The sequence below is a fragment of the Seriola dumerili genome, unplaced genomic scaffold, assembly GCF_002260705.1.
Source record: "Seriola dumerili isolate Sdu_G_001 unplaced genomic scaffold, Sdu_1.0 BDQW01000330.1, whole genome shotgun sequence".
Classification (NCBI taxonomy): Eukaryota; Metazoa; Chordata; class Actinopteri; order Carangiformes; family Carangidae; genus Seriola; species Seriola dumerili.
Window position 1 is genome coordinate 1893364 of NW_019174585.1, and position 22294 is coordinate 1915657.

Genomic DNA, 22294 nt, shown 5'->3' on the forward strand with positions numbered 1-22294 from the left:
AAAATAAAATGTCATGTTTTCAGCACACTGTCTCACCCACCAATGAAGATGCATCTAAAGGAGGAATGACGCAGATGTTACTGTCAGCAGACTTCTTTCTGCATGTATCTAAATTTGGAGCAGGGCCATGTAATATCAGTTTAGAGTCAGTTTATTACAGAAAAAGAGGATTTTGGGCTGGATTTCACATCTTCGATACTAATTTGACAGCTGTTTCATTTCATAAATTTTATTATAATAGGATGACAATAATGTGAGAAATCCTTTGTGCTGAGCTTTGACACTCTACTACTGTTGTTAATCCACTGTATTCCTGCTGAAAGTTTGCCAGTATAATACCCCAAGCAATCAAGGGAACATTACTCATTCATTGTGTGTATTTTAGCCCATATTATTGAACGTCTTATATGGGTGTTGGACATATTCTTTAGGTAGAAAGCAGTTTCAGAAATGCATGCTACAGACAGCTGCGTAGCTGCAGGGCTGGCAGGGCTCTGACTACATGATCAGATTTCACTGATTTCCTGTATCCAGTTGCTGCAAAACCACAAGAGAGGATCAATTTAACATGGCAAAATTTAACTCTTAATTGTCTTGGTTAATTTAAACACACTATATTTGAGATGTGGAGATGGAAGGAGGCACATTTTCAAACACAGTTTCAGTTCATTGCTCTACAGCTCTCTCCTGCTATTGGCATATAGTCACACTGTATCCATTATTAATCACACGGGTCTCAAGGACGACGTCTGTGCAAATTAGTATGCAGAGAGCGCGAAGATCACTTACCAGCAGTGACTTCAGAATTAAGTATTAAAAACAGAATTCTGGCCTTTCTTTCTATATGCCGGGGCCGTATCTTTCTGCTGCACAAAATGGCCACGGGGATTTAGCTAGAAATTTCAGGCTTCACAGTGTTTGCAGTGAAATTCTCTGTGCATGACAGATAAAGATGTTGCTGTAACATAAATATTTTTACCTTCATCTTCTTATCTTGGTTTTTGAATAGGGCCCTGCAAAAAAGAAAAGAAAAAAGAAAAGGGAAGATTCATTGAATCCCCTGCTGAACTCTTTACAGTATGTGAGCATTTGAGTTATAATCATTGCTAACTGAGCAAATCTCCATATGAAGCAGATTTTATTTTAGTTTATATCAGCAGAAGGATTTTGCACAGTTATCAAGGAATCGTAGATGTTCCGATTTCCCTTTATTACTTTATTAATTATTTTAATCCAGCATGGACAATAAACTAACTTCCAACTTCATCTGCTGATGAAGCTTAGGTTGCACCAGCTGTTAGTAACTTCAGACTTAGCCTTGTTATAGCGGAAGTGTTTGCTAAATGGAAATTTTATGCATCACTGAATTAATATGAGTGTCACTGTTCAAAGTGGCTCCTACGTCTCACTAAATATAAAACCCAGTAACTGGCAGGTTTAACTGTTGCCTAAGTGACAAAACTAACGTTAGCTTGTTAAAATATTTGGAAGAGTGAAAGGTTTATCTGACCTGACACTTAATCAAAGTACTGTTTAATTTAATGAGGAACATTTTGAATTACATTTCACAAAACACACAGTATATCTCATATTACAAAATGTTACGCCAATTAAATAACATCAGTCACTTTAGCCTAGTCTGATATTTCGCTCCCATGAATGTTGCTAACTCTGAAACCCACATTTCTTCTACTTCTTCTATGCAGATATAAATAAACCGAAATCATTTTTCAAAGGATCTGCAGCTAGGTTTAATATGTTGTTTGCTCTTCTAAAACTGAATTATGTTACAGCTCTTGATGCTACGGTGACTTCTTGTTTTCACAGATATAGGGCTTTTGATTAGATGGACCAGCTGATATACACAGTCTTAGTTAAGACTAAAGTCTTAACTAAGACACTACTTAAATTTTAATAGTGGAACCCATATGTAGTAAATCATATCCTAGTTTTAAGATATCATATCTTAAAACTAGCAAGTAGTTTCTGAGCACTTAAGAAGGACTTTACACATAAATATAGAAACGTATTTACAACTAGCAAGTGGGACCCAATTCAGGTGATATGATTGACAGCTCTGCAACAGCTACTAAATGGATTTCCTGTTGTGTTCTATGCTGTTTTATACAATTATATTTTCCAAGTTGATAAGTTGATACAAATTTTTTTTAATGCCTGTTGTGCCTATTCCAGCTAATATGAGAGGGTGGCTGTTAATAAACCCACATTCACTCATATTCTGACTAGAAATAGAAAAGCTTCTATTGCAGTAAAATAAAAAATCTTGGCTCATAGAGGGCAAAGGTTCACAGATGAAGTCCCATTGAAAATCCCTTATCAAAATACAGAAAGCTATTATGGTAAGTTATTAAATTATCTTGTGGATGACTCCAGTCTAACTAAAGGTCCTCTTTCATGTAGGGAACTATGGTTGAAAGGCAAGGCCCTGTCAGTGCACACTTAATGCCTGACATTCAGCTAATGAATCGTCATGCTGTAATATATTCATCCCCCTGCTGTTTTTTGAGAACAGGTTAGATTCGGATACAGAGGGATTCATCACCGTTTCTGCTACCTTCTACACACTTTCAGTGTATCAGTGGGTGAACAACACTAGTGAGTAGGAACAAGTCATGCAACTGCTCTTGGGCATCAAGCTTAAAACTGTTCCACTTTTCCATCAACAGCAGCGTGATATGACTGGCTCTCTCACTGAAAAGGAGGAGTCAATTGACTGGTGAGCAGAAAGGGATTTGGGTAGTTCAAGAAAGTGAAAGTAGTAGTCTCAAGTTTCTTTTCCAGTAGAATTTCACCTTCCCAAAACCCTTTGTAACACTTAAAAGTAGCGATGGACCCTCAAGAAATTGCACAAGAACAACAGCATCTAATGGTGAAAGCATCGTTTTCTCTGCCTGGAATTACTCTGCCAACCCTGTACTCTGCCTTCAGAGAATGAGAACGGACTCTAGAGGCACTGCGACCTCTCACCCGTAAATGCAGTGCACTCTGGCAACTCGGGTGGTGTGAAGTGTTTTAGGATCTCAACATTGCACACTCCTTTCTTTGGCATTCATGCAGGTTACATAGAGAAAAGTCAAAAATATAGCTCATTACACCTCACTAGTCTAAAGACAATCTATTAAGGTTCTGTGGTAGCTAGAGGAAACAACCTGTTACTAAGACTCATAAAGAAGAATGTGCAATGCAAAGAGAGAAATCCCCAGTGCCAGCTCACTTAGGCTCACAGTCAAACACTGACTGAGATGTCTTTGAACTTGAGATTCAAAATTGATTTTCTTTAAGTTGCTTTAATGGCTTGAGGCTGCCACCCTATTACCACCACCCTAACTCCTCTATGACTTTTTCCCAACATGCTCTCATTAAATTTGAATGTGAGATGGGCGTGTTTCAATCTAGGAGGAGTCATCGCAGCTTCCCCCAGTCGCTCTGTTGTGACACATTTCCCCCTGTCTCACTTCCCGCTGACGTTGGCTCACATCCTCATTCTTTCTCACGTTCACTCGTGTAACCACAAACACAGTCACCTAATATGTATGATGTGTCACCAGCACCCGGGCTGGCACCCTGCCGCTGCACTGATTTTGGGGATATGGCGATTTGCCGTTCAGGCGACTTGATCCCTAGAGGCGGATAGTATCGTTAGGCCCTCAAGTGCAAGACACTTAACCTGGCCAGTTAATCACCCATGCTAATGATGTCTGCTGTGAGTCCATATGCTGTACATCAGAGGCCAATAATGAACAGCTTTCATCTAAGCCACAGATGCATGTGTACTGTATAATTATGTTATACAGTACGCATGGTTACTGATTCCAAATATCTTGTCAGTTCAGGTAATATAGTGTTAGTTGATGTCCAGAAAGTAATAATATTTTTAAAATACCTGAATATAATACATTAAGAACAGTTACTAAATGGACATTACAGTGATGCTTCAGGCTTAGGGTGAAGAATAGTTTGATGTAATGTTTCTTCTGATATTGGATCATACTGCATTTTATTGATAAGATCACTGTGATTTCTTCTTTCAGAGAAAACTGAACTATTAGAGGACAAATCAGGCAATTTAGTATTGCACTTTCATTAAAACGTCAATATTGATTCCCAAGAGACTGACATATCTAGACTTTTCATCCCTAGTATGGATCAAGCTTCAAAAACACAGGATCATGCACTTCCCATAATGCAATCAATGACATTTTCCTGAGACCCTCCCTATCTTTAAAAACTCCACATCTCCCGTTTGAAACACGTGATTTCTATTTAAGAAACTGTTTCCAAGCTCAAGATGAAACTACTTAAGAGATTTCTCTTGAGTCAATTTTTCAGCAACAGTATTTTTATGCGTAAAAATGTTGGAGCGCCCCTTTAAATTAGATCAGCTGTACAGTAATAGTGACTGTAACAATCTTGGATTATTGTTTCTGTTATTCTTCATAGTAAATGATACAATATTAAATAAGTTCAGGTATAATAACTTTTCTAACATTCTAAAAACACGTTTTTAGATACAGTTTTTTTTTTTTATGGCTGAAACAGGGATCGTGCTACAGAGGAATACTGATGCTACGGATAAATATTCCTTAACTTTCTGTTGGATTTCTACAAAGTAATTTAAAAGGGATTCAAAATTGTGTCTTTATAAAGTACAAAAACTCTACATTGTTCCCATCATCCGTTTGAGCCTACACACCAAGTCTCATTTGAATTCCTTTTAACTATCTGATAGTCATACAATTACCATTAATCATCTCTCAAGGCTTGCCATTACAGGGGTTATATCAACCCTAATTTAATCTTCTTCTTGTCTGCTCTCTTACTCTGTGATCGGGGGAGGATTTTGACTGAATTGAGACTTAAAATGAGAGGATAAGACATTATATTGACATGTAATTATGTTTAACTTTAAAACATAAAATGCACAAAATATTTTTGCATGTTTGGTAGGGTTGAAGTTTCACTTTCTGGTGTATTTTTTCTTTCTTAAGAAACCACACACACACTCACACATATATATACACTTTATACAGTTTCCTCCACTTTGCTTTAAGGCACAACACATTTGTAGCTCTCACAGCTGACATACTATAGAGGTCCTGCTCAGGTCTTCTGTGGCATTTAGGTGGCAGATTGTGATTTTTTAAAATGGTTTGTGACTATTCACCCATTGTGTAAGTGCACTTGTCACAAATAATTTGTTTTTTTTACGCCCCCTCCCATGCTGTGAAATGCCTCTTAGTAGGAACATCTATATGACTTGTGTGCTTTTCCTTTTAGCAGTGCTCTCATAGACCACTTAGAAAGACCGCAGTTGTCTTGTGCCATAGTGCTCACACTTAATAGAAGATTTCCAGCACTGTAATATGATGCCGCCAGGCCCTAACTGCGGAGGACTGGCTCAGCCCCGTCCAGCAGTGTAGGCTTGTATGCCAGTGCCATTCAAATTACCATTAAAGACAAAAACAGGAGTGTACGACCCTGTGCTTACCCAATGTCAGACAGTCATTATGGAGTGCTGCTGCTCAATGCAAAAAAAAAGAAGCAGAAAAAGCAGAAAATTAGTCCAATTTGCCACTGCATTTGTTCAATCATTAGCTTGTTTGGTCTCCCTGTTAATGCTGCTGAATGCCTGATTGGCTATTACAATAATAGAGGAGTAGACCATTTAAATGGTTTTAAAAGTGAAATGGACTACAAGCGGAACAACCTATGAGGAATGCTGTTCTATATAGGATAATAGTCATTTCCAGCTTTTTCATCTGAAGGATAATATGATGGTATGAAGCTAAAGGTCAGTGGACCAGAGGTTCATGAGTGAATGAGGAGGCTTCTCCTCTCCCTCTGTGGCTACTAAAAGGGGTGTTGAGAAGGAATGGCAGCACAGTGCAATGACACTGAATATGCATCAGCTATAAGGGTGCTTTTGTATAGCTGCCCCTTGTTATGCCCGTCCTACAGATAGGAGCAGGAGTGTCAAACATAACCTAGCTCTAGCCTCTCAACTGAGAGGATTAGCTGCCTTTTTGTCTTATTTAATAGTAAATTGAATATATTTAGATTTTATGGCTTGTGCAGATGACAGGCAGCATGTTTTCAGGTTGTCCATCCATTCTTCCATCCATCCGTCCCATTCTAGTGAAAGAGATAACTCAGTATTGCCTTGAGAGAATTGCTTCAAAACATTCACTTGGACTCATGGATGAACTGATGAGATTTTGGTGGTGTCAAAGGTCAAGGTCACTGTGGCCTCACAAAAATGTTTTTGGCCTTAACTACAGAATTCATACAGTAATTATGACACAATTTGACATAAATGTCATTTTATCCTATTTGACATAAATGTCAGATAGGATAAAATGATGAAGGTAGGACATTTAATATCCAAATTAGAGATTTTATTTTTGCTTATTTCCTTCAAGCCTGTTCCTTTCTTCTAGTTTCTTACCTCTTGACCTTGTAACCTATCTCTTGTACTGCTGTAATGTGAACATCCACCAAAGAATGTTTCATCTTATCGTTGTGTTAGTGTTGACTGATATAAAAGGAACAGGTGTGTTACCTCTGCTCTGAACCTCAGCTGGGTTCTCTGCCAAAAACAGAATCAGGAAAAAAGGCAGCACTCCAGTGGTCAACAGTAAAAGAATCATCTAATGTGTTGATATTTTAGGTGAATTTATTTATAGTTAGTGAGTTGATAGTGATTGGAGTGCCACTTGTGTGTTTCCAGCACGCCGCATCCTGCAAGCTTGGCAAACCTTCCCTGGAAGAATAAATGTTGAAAGGGAATAAAACCACTAGCACCACACATTCACTACATCATGTATATAAGATAGACACCTTACTAACTATCTGTAATATAAAATGTAGCCATTGTTCTCAGTAATACCCAGCGTTAGTCACTTTTAAAGATTTATCATGGAAAATGTACTCAGCAGTCACCCATTTTTCTTCTCTGATTGCCTTATTGAAATTTTGTTTTTATTGTATGTGCTGACTGCAGTTCTTTTTGTATAGAGGGCCCGTAGTGATATCATTTTTCTTTAATCGCAGTATATAGTCCAACCACCAGCCACAAAATTGGATTGTAGCAGCAGTAATTCCTTTGAAGTGCAAAGACTTTAGAGATCAGTTGTGACTTGTTGGCTTGATAGATGTTAGGAGCCTCTACATATTTAGTGTGCCCACAGCTCAAATGTAGCTGTCTCTTTGTGTATGATATAGTTGCATCATTTACACCAGTTGTTCCAATACAAACCTCACAGACTTAAAGTCTCATGTTGTATCTAATCTTTAGGCCTTTACATGCTCAGCGCCACTGTGTAAATAACTGTGTAAATAACTGTATGAAATCATGTATGTTTGGTGTATTATCACTTTAAAGACACTTGTGGGAATCAGTGGGTGTTGTTAGAAAAGGGTGGTAATGATGCCGAAGCTTTATCATGTTCTGTAGAATAAAGCCTGGCTGCATTATAATGGGCTGCTCCTGACCTATTTAGGACACTATAATGATGTCCCAGTAGAACTGAGAGCACAGTACAAAATGATTTAACTTTGTGAAATGCCTGTACGTTATGGGGTCCAATAGAATGGCAACATATCATAAAAAGTTTATAATTATGAACTGAGCTGTCTGATAACTGATATTGACTTGTTGCTGCGGACCCCCAAGGTCATTGTGTTCTTCTTAAAGATACACATTGAATTTAATGTAACCTGTGTGTGAATTTTTAAAGCAAGATGGGCAACAGTTTCTTAAAACAATTCTGTTTGATGCAATGCAGCACCTTGCATTATATAACTTTAATAACAGCACTGCCACACTACTCCTACAAAAAAAAAAAAAAAAAACGGTGTCGCATTGTCCTTTATCTTAGGAAAGGTGTCAGCACAAGTAGAACTTGATATATTTCAAATGCGATCATGTGCTGTCCAGTCCAGTTTAGCTATGGCCAGCCTTGCAGCGGTACTTTATTTTGTTGTCACTGTAAATTCACTCTCCCTGAAGCGCCTTTGGCATCATCACTTGCATGCACGCTTATACCTCTCTATCCTTTTCACACACCTGCATCTTTCCCTTTTTACCTCCTTTAGAAAGCTCTGGGTTTTTGCTTATTCCTCATTCACGGTGTAACTCTTTGTTCCTGCCTGTTATATCACCTGTACTTTGACTGAGAAGAAACTAAACATCAACCTCCCAGTGTTTTTCTGGGTCAAGTGCAAAATGAAATACAGTAGGACTAGTCAGGGATGCACCAGCGCTGGTTTCTATGGTAACTGCAGGGCTGTATTTAGTGCAGTTGTTTCACTGTGCCTGGCTCTCTGTTTTCAACCAGGCGAGGAGGGAAGAGTGAGGACCGTTCCCAAGGGGGCCGAACAGAAAGTGGGGCAACATCTACCATCACCGTCAAACAAAATCTTTCAGCTTGAGAAGGGATCATGTCATGAATTCCTTACTTTATTTCAGAAAGGGCTGATGCACCGAAAAGGTACATACAATAAAACATGTAACAGCCGCAGTCCCAGATGTAACAGATATCACTTATCTGTTGACACGAACTCAAACATCTGATCTTGTAAGTTTGCATCTTCCTATTGTTTGGAACAAATAGCTGAAAAGATGAATTCTGTGAATATGCAGCAAAAATAAACTGCTGTTGTAGTTAATATAAATATTCAATATGATATAGAAATTTAAAATGTTATTGGAATAATAATGGCTTCAGTGAATTTATAGTGTTAACGCTATAAATAAAGGACGTTTAAGCTGCAGGGGTCTAGCATCTACTTTAAAAATAATTCTTCTGTTGCTTGACTATTACAATAACAATAGCAGAATCAATCACAAACTTTTTAATGATTGTCTTACATTTCTAACTTTTAATTTACCTTAATTTGTAACGTGTATATGTATTGTTTAATGTCACTTGCATTAGCTGATTTCTACTTGTGTCTTGACTACAATTTAAGCCTGGTCTGTCAGGAAATTCATAGTTTGTTCAAAATTAAGTGTATTCTTTCTCCAATTTGTGGGACTCAGCATGGGCTGTTTTAATATGAAAGTAAATGAAACTCTGATCAAAACATTACTCGATTGTTGAACAAAGTAATTTATCCCAACATGATCTAAAATAACATTAGTCAAATTATAGTATTTTAGAATAACCGTAAGCCACCATAAGTCAGATGAAAAGTAATTATTTGTTGCAGTATTTTGTAATTATTTGACAAAAATAGAAAAACGTGTTCTGGTTACAAGAAAATGGCTCTGTAAGTTTAGCATAAGAGTTAATGACCATGAGAGTACATTGAAAATCTGCTGTTGTTTTAGAGATACAGCACATAATTACATATTATTACAGTACATATTTATATAGACTGCATATTCAGTGAAGTCTGTTTGATTACAAGTTGTTCTTGAGTCACTAACATAATTTTTTTTTAAAAACAGACCTTTACTACTTTACTACTTACTATTTAATGAAGTCTTGCTTTGTCTGAATGGTATTTATGAGGAAATCAATGAAAAACTTTATGCTAGACATGTTTTTCGTATTGAAGAATCACACTAGTTGTGGATAAAAAAGCAGGTCACTAAAGAGCTGAATAGAAAACTTGTGGTTAATGTACATTTTCCCCCGACACAATACAACGTCAGAGTCACTGTTTGAAGACTTGTCATTGCAAACTGCCCAAAATAGAGACTGAGACCTATGTATGCACGCAAGTGGGTCACTCCTTTCAAAGATTATTTAGTTGTACATAAATGAATGATGTAGAGCACATCTGGCCAGATGCTTCACATGTTTTCCAAGCCCAAATCTCTGGCATACGCACTGCATTTCCCATTTAATATTGCATAGACCTGCTGCTCATAAGAAAAATGTGACTTGAAACAAAATTCATTTGTGTCAAAACATGAAGACACATTTCAGCGCCAGGTGACTCCAAGATATGAGAAAACAAGTAGAGAAGGTTCAAAGCTGGAGCACTCTGGGATGTAGTATTAAAATTAGACTGGAGTGAAGGTACGACTGGGGAAGCTCCACAGCTGTTTGAAGTTTGACAGTATTTCACTGCCTCCTCTTTGCTTCTAGCAACTCATTTCAGGTTCAAGAGGACCACTACGGGCCTGCACCTGCTGTAGACACATGGGTGTTAACTATTTGAACAGTTAATGATTAATTAAGCATTAAATAAACTACTCACAGCAATATATTCAGTGCATTTGTTGGTTAATGTTTTATAGATTACATGAGTTAGCTTGTTTGCTTTTATCTTGTGAAATACTTAGTATTATTTACCAGTTTTCTTCGTAACTTCAGAGCCTTTTTGAACATTTTATAACACATTAGATGCAGCAGCAAAGTGCTGCAGTTCTCACTGATATTTATTCTGTTTCTTAATTTGAGCAGCAAATGAGTTATGTGAGTTAATGGTCGAATTAAGGGTTCTGCCCCATAAATGCAAAAAACAAACATGATCACAAAATGTGAAACGTTCTATGAATAATTCAAAATGGAGGTGTGATGAGGGAAATGAGCCAAAAAAGTACTCTACACGTAGATCAGGAACAAAGTGTTAATGGAGAGGAAATGTTCCCGTTTTGCTTCGGGACTAACAACCATTCACAGTGCTTGAGTTCTGTCTCACTCACAATAAACGCAAATCAAAAGTTTAGTGACTTTAGAGGAGCAAAGATAATTGCCAGTTCCTTACAAAGCTATGTTAAAGATGGAGCTGTGAGCACAGCATGTGCTATATTTAAAAATATATTCTCCCCTCTTCACATTATGTTCCTTATTTTGTGCTTCAGTTGATTTTCCAAATGCAATGAATTGGGATTTTGGGAACAACGCTTTTATGAATTGAAAAAGGAAAGTGTTGAATCTTATGCCCAACATTTTTTCTGAAATACATATATGTTAATGTCACAAAGAATATGCTTTATTTTCAGAATTGTTGTTTCCTGCTGGTCTGATGATGTTAATATACTTTACCTGCTACATTCATTGACTCATGGCAATGTGCCACACCTGAATTTTCAACAATCCAACAGTCCTCTGTGCAATATTGCGTTTTTTATCATTATTTGCCAGAAGTCATTCTGTCACACAAATGACATTGTCCATGGCATCATTTTCTGCTCTCTTCATTTGCTGCAGTTGACTAATATTCATACATTAAGCTACCACTGAGACCAGCTTGACATTTCCTGCATGTGCTTCACAATAAATTTGTTAGAAGCCAGTGGGTCTAGAGGATGGCCTGGAGGCAGGACAGACAGACAAAACCAGTCTGCTAAGCGTTGGTAAAAGCAGGATTCCTTTGGAGGTCAAGCAGGAGACCGACGGCGTAGGCGGGTCCCCTCTGCAGGAGGCTGATGGTGGAGACAGGTCCACTCTAGAGATCAGGTAGGAGGCTGATGCGAAGGCGGGTCCCCTCTGAAGGGAGAGCACAAAGGCTGCTGGCGAAGGCGGGTCTTCTCTCAAGAAAGAGCAGGAGGCTGCTGGCGAAGGCGGGTCCCCCCGGAGGAAGAGCAGGGTACAGGGGTCCAGAGTAGGCGGCCAGCAACAGGGGGGCCAGACAGGCCAACATGCGAAGTTGACAACCAGATGCAGTGGAGGCTGGGAACTGGAGCATCGGGCAGGTACGCTGATGATCTTACAGGGCATCCTCAGCTGGGAATACAGCTTTGGGAGCAGGCTAGGGCAGCCGATTCAAGAACATACTCAGGAACAGACGAAACGTTGGCTGGGACGCTCAAACTCATCTGACATCAAGCCTGTTCCCAAGTCTGGTCCTGACAGTCCTGCCTCGAGAAGAAGCTTGACATCAGCTTGTAACCCCCGACTCAGGAACACGCAAGATGTCAGTTGGGACCGTTGTACTGTTGCAGATGGTAGTAGGAGCACAGGACAAACACAGGTAGCAGGAACGCGAGTCTACAGTATGAGAAGTACAACGGGAAACACACTGAGACATTAGCAGATGATCTGACAAGTGACTGAGGAAAAAGGGCTGGTATAAATACAGCAGATGAAGCAAATGAGGAACAGATGTGTAGGTAGGTGGGGAAGTTTCAGTGATTGGAAAATGGAAAAACAGGTGAGCAGGTGGATATGGAGACAGGCAAAGTCCGGAGACATCTGGTGGGTGGGTGGAGTACGACAGGTGTCTGTGCTGGGGGAAAACAAGGAAGGAGGGGCTAGCGAGTCCAGAGGAAGGAACAAGACAACCCAGAGACGAATAGTTACAGTGCGAGGCCTTTATTGTGAAGCCACCTCAGTACAATGCCGGCCAGATTCAGTAATGATGAGTTGAGAATGTTACATCTCTGAAAAAGCGGAGTGGATCACAAGACAAGAAGGACTTATGTTATATGTTAAGAGCAATTATGAGCAATGAAGTTTTAACAGCTGGAGTAAAAAAATACTATATAGGAGTGTAGGTTTTGGTTTGAAAGCATCAAGGAAACCTACAGGTTTGTGCAAACACCCGTCCTGCTGTGGGCATACAGCGGGCAGCGTGTTGGCTCTGTTCACTGATTCTCACAGCAGCTCAACACTGTTTGTAAGATCTGTATCTGCACCTAATACCAATAATCCTGCGTGAGGAGCTGTGTCTTCTACATGGTAGAATGTCAAAATTTTAAGTTGAAGTGAAGATCCTCAGCAGGTGTTTACCGTGGCTCTGTTTACATGCAGAAATTCACCCAGTTTTATGTATTTATTATTATGAATCATGCTTTGCAACGGATTAAATGGGACACAAACTCCTATTGTTGCGCAATTAACATTCACCCCATGATACTTATGAATGGCTTATGACCACTGTAGTTGAATAAATTTCACTTCGAACAACCACTACAATCTGTATGAGCAGTGTTTGTGTATATTCAGCAAAATAAAAGCAATATGAAAGACAAACCGGTTATAAAGGAAATATTGCTTGCCAACACACCAACTGCAGTTAAAGGACAAAGAGTGAAAAATGATAACAAATGTTGAAAAATCTTTGCCAACAATGGTGTTGTTTATAAATTGTTTGTTCCTATTCTTTTCCTTCAGTGCGTCACAACCAAATTTTAGAACACTGGTGTGTTAGCATAGACAGCTGCACAGTTGCTAAACAAATGATTGTGATACCAATGTCAGATGCCAGCATGGAGAATGGTCATTTAACAGGCTTTAAAATTTCAGCATTCATATGGGATCAACGTTATATTACAGACAACACTTCCAAGATTAAAAATCTACCCTGTCGTCCAGGATTCTGTCACAGCAGCCTTTTCCATCTTTGGCAATTTATTGTCTCTAGATGTGCGTGACAGAGTGCTCTCTCATTTTTGGCTTTTTTTGAAGAGATCGATGAAAGCTCCTTTATACATACTGTGCATTTTTTATCTCCATAATTCTCATTCCATCGCTGGTAATCTCTATAACCCTGTTTTTGTGCAATATATGCTTTGGTGGATTGTAACAGTACATTTGCTTTTAGGCACCATTTTATGCTGCTTTGTACTTGTACCCCATTTATATGATAGCTACATTTACTCCTTACTTTGAAATTCTAGATTATAAATAAATAAAGCATATACATATACTGATATGCACCTCTGAGTATATGCATAGAGGCAAACTCGTAGTCAAGTTTGTCATATAAAGCTTAACATACTTCTTAGAGAATGTTGTGCAGAATTGTTTTTATGTTTATGTCCCTGTTCACATGTCTGAGTTGTTGAGAAAACAATGATATTCCTGCAGATAATGTCTCCTGTTTGATTTATAATGAGTGAATTTGTAGAGGAGTAATCGACTTTTGAGGCGCTCGGGGACGAGTGGAGCGCTGTATGACCGTAGATGAAACCACCTGCAGACTAGAGAGCTGTCATTAATCAGACCCTTGGTTGACGGTGCCTGGTGGTATGTTCCCTTCAGAACCTTTTGTATGATATTTATGTTGATTGTCTGTAGTTGCTCTTCCCCCGTCCTCGCCCATCAACTTGCTTCCTGTCATTAATTAAGAGCATGTCGTGAATTTCAACTCACAGCTCTCTTAAAAAATATGCAGACTAATTTTCCCATAGGGCTGTTTTCGGCCCGTCTCCTTTTGTTTCGGAAACTGTCTTTCTCTGCCAGTGATGAGGGCCAACATGCAACAACGTATTGACACTGGACATCGTGGCTGCTTCTTCAGGATTAAAAATGATGGTCTATTTAGTGATGGTTACGGGGCTAATTTGCTTTGTTGTGCTCCTTATTTAAGCTGCATTCAACACACATAGTCATCACTGGGCTTTGCAGCTACAAAGCTTATGGGAAGTGTGACTTACTGTGCCGAGATGAGCAGTATCTGACTGTGACAGTGTGTGGTGTTATACAAGGGATGGCCAAGTGTCATTTTCAAAATAACACTGTCACAGGGAAGTGGTTCAGTGGCTACTGCTGAAGTCTGTAGATTATGCGAACATTTAACTGTTTTGTTATGGAGGAAAATTGAAAATAGAGTGCAGGAGCTACAGAGCAGAGAGTAGACACTGTGTATGTAGGCAACCTGCAAAACAAACTGGAGTAATTCTTGGAATAAAAGTGTTCTGCAAACATACCATTGTATTAACCTCAGCCGAAGATGCAAGCTGCTTTCATAAGACGACTGAAAGAGCTGACTGTCAGAAGAGTGCTCCATTAGTGCTACACCCACACTGCTCTTTTCTCAGACATGCAAGGTGTATCATTTATGGATTGTGCCATTGTTTGCATGTGCAGCAGCTCTTCAGAAATCTGCAGCAGAAATTGTCAAAGATGGTGATCGTTTCATTCCTCGTCGCGGCCGTTTTTTTTTTTGTTGTTTTTTTTTTTGGCGTAGTGCGGCAAGGAATCATGATTCCATGACAGGCAGATGCCAACTTTCATCCCTTTATAGTTTCCTTCAGAGAGGCACTATGTCGGCTGAGAACATAAATTCAAAGTGAGCCTGAAAGTCAATCTCATGGGGATTTGACAAGCAGAATATCCATACCACATAGGCACCTTTTGATCAAGCCTATGAGTTTATATTAGGATTGACAGTTTCTTGAAGTTAATGAGGCTTCTCTTATAGTTACACCAACAGTGATATGTCAAGTGTTTTAATTGATTTTAATACGCATAAGGATTTCTTATATTTCAAGCTACATTTCACACAAGATCTGTATAGAGAGAGTCAGGCATTCTTCATAGCAGTAGGTGCAGTGTTGTTGTGGGCGGGGATGTGTGCCCTCAGGTTGAGCATTAAAATCATCAAACAAAACACACAATATACTCAACGCTGGTCATTCTCCCGAAGTTTGGAAGGCACTGTGTGAAATTATGTTTATGGTCTGGTGAAAGCACTCAGATTTCAAGGGAATGGTTAAGATTTATTAAGTTTCGAGTCCTTTTAAACCACACAGTCATTAATCAGACATTGAAACTGCTACAGCAGCAGTGGCAGCAGCAGTCCAGCTATGGAGTAAATAAAACAACCAAACTGGCTCAGTATGCTGTTCAGGTAATCTCACAGGTCAGAGATCGGTATTTTTTTCAGAGCTTTGCATTGCTCACATATTTTGTTTCACTTATTTGACACAGAACTCTCACTTAATACACGCAGTAGATTTTCAGATTTCTGGGTGAATCCTCTCCCTGAAAGACTCAAGAGATGAATACTAAGAAATAACTTTAGTGACATCCTCAGCAGGCCGCTATCATCATTTTAAAGTCAACTTGAAAGAGGCATCATTTTTGGCATCATGTCTGCTTTTTTCTTGAGTAGGCTGAGGTGAGCTGCGGGTGCCACTATGTCAGATTTGGTGAGTTATGCAAACACAGATGAAACATTCATGGTGATAAAGAGTACATTCTTAGAAAGACCAGTACTATGCAACATAGAAATCTGTAATATTTGAAAACTCAAACACTGGTGACTCAATTATTACTTCAATATAATATTATTAGTCAATATACTGTAATAGTAACACTGTATTCAGTTGATTTGTCTCGTAAAGCACTCTCCATTCTTTGTTGGTCATTCTTCGTGAGGTACTGTACATTTTTGTATCATATTCAGACTATTTTATGTTATAAGTACAAACTGCTGTACACCTCAATATGAAGATGAAAAGTGTTGCTATGCATTTACAGTAGCAGTGTTTGAATTTGTGTCTACATTTTCCTAGGCTCACTTCTTTGTATGTGGGCTACCCAGGGATTGCTTTGATAGTTAATGATCTGACATAGGGCTGGGTGATCTGACGATCTTATATTGCGGACGATCTTATTTAAAAATATGATCTACTTTTTGGATGAATCATACAGATTACATCATTAAAAGGTATTATACTGTATATATTTAGATGTTTAAGTTTAATGGTTCAGCCGCTGCTAACCAGCCCACTGTTAATGGTTAAACAGCTACCCCACTAACCACAGCTGGTGACGGCAGTCCTTGTTCTGCTCTGCAGTCTTGGCGAGCTCGGTGTATCGGTTCTCCACCTGAGCAGAACAAGAACCTACTTCTCTGTTTTATGTCTGTTTGCTGTGCATGCGCCAAAGAGTTATATTTCCACCAAAATCTGGCTCTTCCTCACACATCACCCACACATGAAATGGTTTACGTATGTTAAAGCGATAACATCTGGCTCTTATGCTGACTGCTCTTATCTCACTGTGTGCCATGTTAAGATTCAAGATTTGCTGCTGCACCACCATTTCATATTATATAATAACATCATATATAATTACATCATCTATCTCATCACATATTGACTGAGGAATGGAGCCCTGACCCTCAACTTCTTTTGTTACATTATTGTGAGTTCAGAAAAGGTGCAGTAGAAGGTTACTGGTAGTAAAGGTGCTGTAGAACAGTTGTAACATATTCATAAAATTATCTTTAACTGCTTCCATATCTGGTTTTGAGGATACAGTAGTCATGGCAGCCAGTCCAGCTTGTGTGCTTATAAAGCTGTCTCATTGTGGTATCCTTGCACAACTACAGAAGATGATAAAATTGTAATGATAGTAGGATTCTTTTTTCATTTCAAATCCTGATTTATTACTATTTTGAGTAGCCCAGCATTCACAAAGGTCCCCACTGTTGATTTGTCTGAGCATAAATACAATTATAAATGCTGTGCAATCATGTTAGCAAGCAGCTGTTTATGCTAGGATATCATCTAAGTCACTGTAGGATTTTCAAACCTCTGCTGAACTCCACATGTTCATGTTGACTGTAGATTGTGAGCTGCAGAGCTTAGCTGATGTCTCTGTTAATTGCTTTAACTCCCATGCTCAGGTCAGGCAGCTGAAGGCCTGTTCAGGCATCTCTAACCGGCCTGCACATACTGTTGAAACAACTGACTAATTGAGCATTTAAAGAGCCAGATTGCTGTTTCTGCATGTTTCAATCCATTTACTATAAATCATATTTACTCTAAATTTGCGTGTAGACAATGTGAACATAATATTCATCATTTCATTTTTGTCAGTTACTGCACCGTTGCATTGCAAATGCAATTAAAAGAGTGGTTTGGTCTGAAAAAAATCTGTTTGTGTGGTACGTTGATGTGCTTGTGGGAAGCATGGCCATCCGAGATTTGAGAGTTGGCTGCCAGACATCCTCTAAATGCAAAATGTTACCCTTCATCATCATTATCCTTCTCAAAACATCCATTCCTGCTTATTGTTTGTCCTCCTAGTTAGATCCTCTGATAGCTTGTAAAAACAAATGCCGTTTCAAGTTATCAATTCTTGGATGTGGCACCAATGTGTTGAGAATTCCTCGGAATGAAAAATTACTCACGACTCAAAAGTGACTAAATTCAACCCATGGTGAAATGGCTTGTTACCTACTATCAGTCATACTTCAGTATTCATATTAAATATACATATATGCAGAAGCTTATTTACAGAGCATAATGTTGAGCTCCCAAAGATTCAGCATTTCTGTTTGTAGTGATAAAACTAGCAATATAAAGATTTTACCTGAATATTCCCATGAGCATTGTGCAGACTACGTGCTGTTTGAGTTGACTGAAAGCATTGAAGTGTTCTTTTACTTGACTACAAGTGCTTGGTGTCTCTGGAGGAGTAAGTCAATGAAGAGAGGCTCTTGCTCTTTTTTCTTCATTGAGAGGGAAGCAGCTGAGAACACTGACCTGAACTAAGTCACTCTCAAAAATGCAAAGGTGAAGCTTAAGTGTTTAGATTATATTATACAAAGTCATTTTTGTATTTCTACCTCAAACCTTTTCAATCGCAGGATTTGCTGGAAGATTATAGTTCATAGCCCCCCCAGCCTGTAACATCACTACATCAACGGCTTTTCCTTGTTCGGGTTTTAAATATGGATAACTTAGCCATTTGTGTGAGAATTGGACATGAAAAGAATGATGCAAAATGGAGGAATGGACCTTTGTGAAACAGAAGATGAATATATTATTCTTGCACCTTTGCAGGTGTCTGTTCAGAAACAGGAGATTGACAGATTACATTTGGTTTGTTGTTGCTCACTGATTACCATCGTTGGTCCTAGTAGGCTGGCGATCGCTAGCGTTAAAGCCCAACTCATCTAAAACAACATCCATCTGTTTAGAGTTAGCTATATTTTACCTCATAACTAGTAAATTTAAAGTGGAAATAAGATAGAATGACATGGTGGCCTGCTCAACACGTTGATAAGGAGCCCTAGCTGTAGCAGTGATGTACTTGTTTTATGTATTTGTGCAGATAGTGGGAGCCAAAGTGAAGAGCAGCTACTGTAGGGTTCACAGACTAAACGCTATGTTTGTACAGTGCATTTGAATTAAAGGCAGACAGGATGTGATACTGCAGGAACAAGTTTGCTTTCAATTAACTTATGAATTCACAAATATTTTTTATCCAATTTATGCATCTGCAGTTGTCAAAATGACAACCTTTGGTGTGTGTAGATGTTATTTCAGCTCAAAGAAGAGCTTATAGATGCAGAAATAAAGATGTACAATATGCTTTAAAAACATTCTCAACAGCCAGTTTCATACTCCAGAGTACATTTAAAAGGCTATGTATTGAGGACCTTGCTGAACCGTGGATTAGGCCCAGTGACAGGGGTCGTGGTAAAGTCCTCCTGTCTGGGTTATCAGTCTCTGACAGCCCACTGCTCTCTGATGGCTGCTGCCGTCACAGGAGAATGCATCACACACTTGTCAAAGCGCCTCTCCTCCACCCACCCCCTTTCCGCTGAAAGTCAACACCATGGTCTCACCACACATATACTTACGTGCTCACAGACACCCTCACAAGACGTGCATACACACGAGCACATGCGCACACATACAGTACACATATACAGACACCGTTCCCATTATGGTGACAAATCCTGCCTGAGCTGGCTCCCATCTGTGAGTCATGGCGTGGTGTGTTGTACGAGTCAAACTCCCCCGTCATCTGCCTTTCACAGATGGATCTGCGGGGTGTCCAAGGGCCTTGTCTGGTGGCCATGGTTGGAGGATGGTTTTGATTCAAACCTCCCATGATCCGGATCGAGAACAGACACATATTTCCCAAGCTTTGAGGTATAAGGGGGCCACTCTTCAACAACCGGGTCAGGTTAATCATCACGGCTTGACTGGCTTTAATCCATTAAACCATGAGTTCACCCCTACATAGCTTGGTTGGCTGAATCTCTGCACTGATCCCATTTCCTCTGTATACATATCCGTTCTTTCACCCTGGCTTCTATTTGCCCCTATAATGGGATTAACTCCAATGACACCAATCTGAAATCTAGCTTTAAAGTCTGCAGGGTGAGTCTTATTTCACGGGTTATTCCCATAAGGGATAAAACATGTCTTGGGTTACATAATTGGATTCCTCTCTCCCACCTAAATGTAAATGATGACAAATTATTGATAAATAGCTTGGTGTATGCACTTCTTGTTTTCTGCTGGCCCGGTCAAGATGCCCTCAGTAACATAAAACATAACTGACAAACCATGTTAATTAATATGTCTTTTAGAATATGTAGAGGGCGCTGTCATAAATAATGGATGCTGTCAAGCGCAGCTCAAATTGCCTCAGTGGCTCAACGACTTTAGGTCCGTGCAGCAAATAATGCTCTGTCCGTGTTACTGCTCATTTTGGCAATAAAGATAAAATAGGTTTGCTCCATGCCTACACTTAAAATACAATACGTTCTCAGTTGTTATTGTTGTACCCACTAATAACTTTTGAAACACAGCTATTAAACAAGCTTATTATCAAGCTCTTTTCCACTTCATAATAAAATCAACGTGGAACAATTGACCTTGGCAGAACAAAAACCCTTTCACTCCTCTCTGCCTCAATCTCATGGTGCAACAAGACATTAGAAAGCCGTTTCGTTGCTCTGTCTCTCATTGCTCCCAGAGCCATTAACAATCAACAATTCATTTTTTTTTTTCCTCAACACCCTCATCTCTTGTTCTCTGTGGTCAAAGGCAGCATAATACAAGGCATTCTAGTTTGGATTTATGTAACTAAAATGTGCAGAAAAGCATAAGGTTGTTGGTGATTACTTGTGGGGGTGCAATGACCACATTTGACCTCATTTATATGAATGCCCTGAAAGGTTTTCCATGAGGCTTAAATATGTGTTTTACTTATAAGGACATATGACTTGTAATTTATCTTTTCATTGTGATTTAAATGGGTTCATACCTTGCAATCCATATGCATATAGATTAAAAAAATCTGCATCATTGCTTGACAGTTTTAATATAAAGATTACAAAAAAAAACTCTAATATTTGACTGGACTTGATTTCACTGATACGATACAGCCATATTGTATTTGTCATTTAATTATAGTCACCATTCCCTTATGCTAGCATCAAATTTGCATAAAAATAAAGAAACTGCACAAACCAGGACTGTGTATGTCAACAGTGCTGCTAAATTGAGAGACAATCCATGGCAAGGTTACATTAGTCTTATTGTACTTTGCGACATGGTAGAAAACCAAGGAAAATTGCACAACAGCTGTACAAAGGGCAGACTATATGTACAGCAGTGTCTATTGTAATGGTGCATATGCAGCCATTTCACATGGAGACTCAAAATTAACTGCTCTGAAAAGGGTTCAAAGTAGAGTACTTTATAGAAAGGTGTTGTTAAGATGCCTTTGTTATTTGAAATGCAGGTAGGAGTGTCTTTTGGTTAAACAGAGAACACACAGATGGGTTCAATCATCGCTCACCATCAGAGACCATTAGAGATTACATACAGAACTGTATGGAGCATATTAATGCTCATTTGTATAGTATTAACATGTGCATTTGAGTGTTTCCACTTAAAGGGGTCAATTTGATATTTGATAACATCAAACCAACTTTTAAAGTCCTTTTAATTCTACAGACATGATTTCTTCTTAGCCTCCTCTTGCTTGTACATAAAGCTCTAAATGGTTGTGGACCAGTGTCTGTTGTAGACTCCCTGTTGTTTTATGCGTCTTCACTTACAGTATACTACTTAAAGTCTTTGTTACAGCCATACTGAATCTATTTCAGTTGCAGTAGCTCTCAACTATTTTTATCTTTTATTTATAATTTTTGGGCTGCCAGGTAATGAAAAATCTTACTTGCTATTGAGTCATTAATTAATGTTCATGGATTTCTCACTTTCTAAGACATCAGGTGTGCATTTGTAAAGCAGCCTTAAATTAAGAATAATAAACCATCAATAGTGCTGTTATTTATATTTATAAGTCATTAATATATGGCCACCGGGTTTCTCACCTTTTAACAGCCATCAGCAAAAGTTAGTAAATCATGTGGAATTTGAAATCATTGCTAAAGGGTTGTACAATAATTCATAAAGCCTGCTGTTGTAAATGGTCATGAATATTTAATAAATGGATTGTGGCAGTGATGCCCTGCAGCCATAAGGACAAAGCAAGTGTCCTGAGCCAAAGAGGTTTTGGGAAATGCTGTTTTCAGTAATGGCTTATAACTAATCTATAAAACATCAGGACATAATTTCTTATCCTTTGATAAACCCATTAGTGACCACCTCCATATATAAAAAGAAGATATCTAAGGGTTCTTGGTTCAAATTGGACCAGTACAGTACAATTTTTTAGACAGACACTCAAAATAATTTTTCCGTCTTCCTTCTACTAGCACTCTGTGCAGGCGAGCTGACTCCACCTGCACTCGAGGGCATAACATTTTGATTGACATTTCTTAGCAATTTCTTAGCAAACAATCTGTTTGACTGCCCTCCTATTTCATCATG